Source organism: Tenrec ecaudatus, chromosome 10 (genome assembly GCF_050624435.1).
Source record: "Tenrec ecaudatus isolate mTenEca1 chromosome 10, mTenEca1.hap1, whole genome shotgun sequence".
Lineage (NCBI taxonomy): Eukaryota > Metazoa > Chordata > Mammalia > Afrosoricida > Tenrecidae > Tenrec > Tenrec ecaudatus.
This window is the reverse complement of record NC_134539.1, coordinates 84,505,181-84,510,512: the sequence shown is the minus strand read 5'-3', so window position 1 is coordinate 84,510,512 and position 5,332 is coordinate 84,505,181.

The following is a 5,332-nucleotide window of genomic DNA, read 5'->3' as shown; positions in this document are numbered from 1 at the left end:
GGTGTGAGTTCTTGAATGTAAACTTGATGATCTACTCTGTAGACCTTCACTCATTTCACAATAAAAGTTTAAAACCCAAAAAACCCATCACAAAGAATATATACAAATTAATTTTATTATATAAAAATTTAAAAAACATCAAATAGCATTTTAAGAAAATATCTTTTTTTTGAAAATAACATTCTTAAAAATATGTTTGTAGTGGTCTATCAAGGGAAAAACAAAACCCAAACAACCTAATAAAAATTTCAAAATAGTAGTCACTTCTACGGCAGGGGGAGGCCATGTGATAGCAGAGCCATAGGAGACACACCCAGACGCAATTCATGCAGCTGGGTGAGAGGGACATAGAATAGAGATATACATTCATTTGATTATCTTCCAAATGACATAAAATTATTTTAAAGGGAAAAGGGAATATAAGAACACGCCCATATTATCAAAGTTTTACATATTTTAAAAACAGCATGACATCCCCACCTTCTCGTTTTCTTCATCTCTTACTATTGTGCTATTTATTTTATTTTTTCCCTTAGGTGCTATTTAATGGGCCCCCAGCTCACAGCAAATACACCAGAGTGAAACACAGTGGTTATCTGTGTGGCTGCTGACTGGCTGCAGTCAACCATTCAAAGTCCGTCACTCACTCCACGGGAGAGACGCGGCTTTCTACTCCTGCAGTGTTACACACTCGCAAACTGCAGCGTCGCTGCAAGGCAAAATTGACTCGATGGCAGTGGATAGGTTTGGTGCCATTTTCACAACCGTAGGTTTGAGCCCAGTGTTGCAGCCACGGAGCCAACCCATCTTTGAAAGTCTTTCCACTTTTCGCTTTCTACTCCACCGGTGGTGAGACCCTTCTCCAGGGACCGCTTCTTCCCCATAATGACATGTCCAAACTACGTGAGATGAAGCCTTATCATCCTAACTTCTAAGATGCATTCTGGCCGTACTCCTTCAAGGTAGGTTTGATCTTTGGACAGTCCGTGGTACATTCCGTGTTCTCACCAACACCATCAGTCAAGTGCACCAGTACGACAGCCTTCCTTCTTTATTGGCCGGCTTTCACATGAAGACGGCGCGAGGGGAAACACCATGGCTGATCAGAAGCGAGCAGCTTTTTAATTTTTTAACATTTCAAAGAGACCTTTTGCAGCAGATTTGCCTCATATATAATGCTTTTTAAAAAAAAAAACTGTTTCCAAGAACATGGATTGTGGATCCAAGTAAGATGCATTAGTTGACTACAATCTTTTCTTCATGTATCATGATGGTGCCTATTGGTTCCCTTGTGAGCATTTCTGTCTTCTTTAGTCCAAGTGTTATCCATATGGAAGGCTGCCGTCTTGCATCTTCATCAGTAAATATTCAGGCCCTCTTCATCTCCAGCAAGGTAGGTTGCATCATCTGCATACTACCGGTTATTAGTAAGTAGTTCTCCAATCCTAATGCCATATAGCCCAGCTTCTCACGATATTTGCTCAGGGTACAGATTAAACATGTATAGCATCAGGATACAAGCCTCACGCCCTCCTGTAAACATTTTTTTTCACCACGGAGCATCCCTTTGTTCCTCTCGAAGGTCTTTTTTCACCCCCACCCCAACAACTGCCTCTTGTACATACGTTACACAGGCATAGTTTTCTGAAATTCCCATTCTTTGCCATGTTATCCATAATTTGCTGATTACACAATTGAATGCCTATACATAATAAAACAAGGGTCGACACCTTTCTGGTATTCTCTGCTTTCACACAAGATCCACCTGACGTTGGCCATGATATTTCCTTTCCTCGTCCTCTGCTGAATCCCGCTTGCATTTCTTAGTTCCCTGTTGATCTATGGCTGGAGCCAATTTTGAATTATCTAGAGCCAAAATTTACTTATGTGATATTAATGATATTGTTGAATAATTTCCACATTGTTGGGACATCTTTGGAGTGGGCACAAGCATGATTTTTTTCCCATGCAGTTGTTCAGGCAGCTGTCTTCCAAAATTCGAGTTAAAGACGAATGAACATTTCCATGGAACATTTCCAAGCATTTCCATGGGTGTCTGTCAACTCCAGGAACCTGGTTTGTTGTCAATGTCTTCAGTACCGATTGGACTTCTTCCTTCTGTGCCATCAGTTCTTGATCATATGCTACCTCCTGCAATGGATGAACATCAAATCAATTCTTTTTGATAGTGACAGTGTAGTCTTCCTGTTTTTTGATGCTTCATGGATCATTCAGTATTTTGTCTGGGATCCTTCAATATTGCAACTCGAAGCTTGAATTTTTTTTCTTTCAGTTCCTTCAATTTGAGAAATGCCAACAAATAGTGGTGCCTCTTAGTATTACAGGGACCTTTTAGGTGTACTTTAGGAGAAAAAGCACTGATATGATATCCAGCAACTTCGCCAGTTTTTCTGTTTTTTTCCTTACAGTATTATGTAAACCAACCATTGGTTTGTAACACTGTAATGCCCTGGGATGCTGGAAACTGTGCCACCAGGATTTGAGATGCCATCATCCTGCTGTACAGGTTTGGGACATCCAGAGGTTGACAGACTGAAAAGGCCTAGCGTTCCACGAGCCCATGGAAATTCCATGGATCACAATAGAATATCGATGAGTGGAAAATTCAAGCTCTGTGCTCAGGGCACATTTGAAATGCAGTGGTCCCAACTGTCCACTTGGACGGTGAGAAGGGCACAGGGCTGCGTGCTTTATTCTGTTGTTGGGCAGGGTCCATCAGGAGCCGGAGCTGGCTGGCAGCAACTAACATGTGGAGAATAATCTTTCTTAGAAAACTGCCGACCTCTCGATCTATTCCCTCAGTGCTGTAGCACTGGGGGTTTCACATCAGGCTGCTAATCCCAAGGGCACCAGTTTGAAACCACCTCCTGGGGAGAAGGAAGAAGCTTTCTACTGACATATGAAGAGTTAAGGCTCAGAATGAGGTGGCTCTAAGTTGGATTCAATACAATGCCTGCGACTGGTGTGTTTTGTTTTTTTTTGCTGGGGAGTAGGAGGGGCTCTATATCCTCAAGCTATGTTGACAGATGTCAGTAATTATGTTCACCCACTAATTTCTATATCGTAAGATTTAGAAAGATTTGAGGGTTTTCCCCCTTTGTATTTCCCACAGTGCTTGAATCTAAGCATGCTCTTTTTACAAAATCATCTTTGAAAACATTTTAATAAGTTTTAATTAAGTATGGTAAAATACTATCACCTGTAATATTAGTGTTGCCCAATTTTTTCTGATTCTGAGCTATTTCATATTCAATCTTTTAAATGAAAAACTTCTCCAATAAAACAGAAATAACTCTTGTAGAGAATATACCAAGTTGACATCCACATTAAGGTGAGAACAGCTTAATTTTTAAAAATTGTTTTATTAGGGGCTCATACAACTCTTATCATAATCCATATATACATCAATTGTGTAAAGCACATTTGCATATTCATTTCCCTCATCATTCTCAAAACAGTTGCTCTCCGCTTAAGCCCCTGGCATCAGCTCATTTTTCCCCTCCTTCCCAGCTCCCCCCTCCCTCATGAACGCTTGATAATTTATAAATTATTATTTTGTCATATCTTGCCCTGGAGGACAGCTTTCTGTGAACAAAATCCAGGGTAAGTACCTCATTAGACTAATGGCAGGGGAGGTGGTTAGGAGGAAAGGAGGTGTGAAACATTAGGAATGTAACAATAAAGATGTTCTAGGATGCAGTGTGGTGATGACTATGGAATTCTGCACAGTATGACTGAACTATTGATTGTATGTTATATGAATTATAAGTCAATAAAACTTTAAAAAATCTGTACCAAATACTTTATTGGGGGTTCTTACATCTCTTATCACAATCCATACATTTCTCCAATGTGTCCACTTAAATTTTGGCCGTTAAAATATTCCACAGTCCCCGTAATCTAGCCATTGTTGGCTTAAAACCAAAAAAAGAAAAAAACAAAAATATTACATGAGTTTGCGTGTTATAGACCTTGAGAAAGGGGTTAGGAATCTCTGTATGCAGACATACACCACAGGAATTCTGCCTCCTGGTGGCTGGATCAAGGATAACTTTCTGCTTTTATCACGCCTCCCTTTAATTACCCAAATTGTTACACCTCCGTACGAGACCTTTAAAATGTTATATATTACATATATGTATAACATATATATAAGCTGTTACATTAGCAGATGGACATTGAGCCTCCACTCAAGTACTCCCTCAATGCAAGAACACGTTGTATTAAACATTCTGTGATGCTCACCTTCCTGACATGATTGCTGAAGACAAATGGGTGCATAAGCAAATGTGGTGCAGAAAGCTGATGGTGCCTGGCTATCAAAAGATAAAGCGTCTGGGTCTTAAAGGCTTGAAGGTAAACAAGTGGCCATCTAGCTCAGAAGCAACAAAGCCCACATGGAAGCAGCACACCAGCCTAGGTGATCATGAGGTGTTGAATCAAAGTATCAAGCATCAAATAACAAAAAAATCCTATCATTGTGAATGATGGGGAATGCAGCCAATCTGTAGGCAACTGGAAATCCCATTACAGAAGGGCTATGGGGAGGAGACGAACCAGTCAGGGTGCAGTGTAGCAACGCTGAAACATGCAGCTTTCCTCTAGTTCCTAAATGCTTCCTCCCCCCACCATCATTATCCCAATTCCACCTAGACCAGAGGATGTATACTGGTACAGACAGGAACTGGAAACACAGGGAATCCAGGACGGATGGTCCCTTCAGGACCATTGGTGAGAGTGTCAATACCAGGAGGGTAGAGTAGAAAGGGGGAACTGATTACAAGGATCTACATATAACCTCCTCCCTGGGGGGCAGACAGAAAAGTAGGTGAAGGGAGACGTCACAGACAGTGTAAGGTATGACAAAATAACAATAATTTAGAAATCATCAAGGATTCATGAGGGAGGGGGGAGCGGGGAATGAGGGAAGAAAAAAAAGCAGGAGCTGATACCAAGGGCTCAAGTAGAAAGCAAATGTTTTGATGATGATGGCAACAAATGTACAAACGTGCTTGACACAATGGATGGATGGATTGTGATGAGTTGTATAAGCCCCAATAAAATTACTTTTTAAAAAAGCTGTGACATCACTTACCGAGTGTCAATGCAGGACAAAGCCATCTTCTGACCCAACAAATCCAGTGCGGAGAAGGTCCAGCAGCGCAGGGTCTCCGTGTTTGTTCCATCAAGTGTCCCCGACTTTGCAGGGGTCAGCGGCCGTGTGATGCATACCATGGGGGCGGGGGCCGGGGGTTTAGGTACGCCTACCTCCCCCAAGCACCAGTTACACACTCGAAGCACACACTTTTGG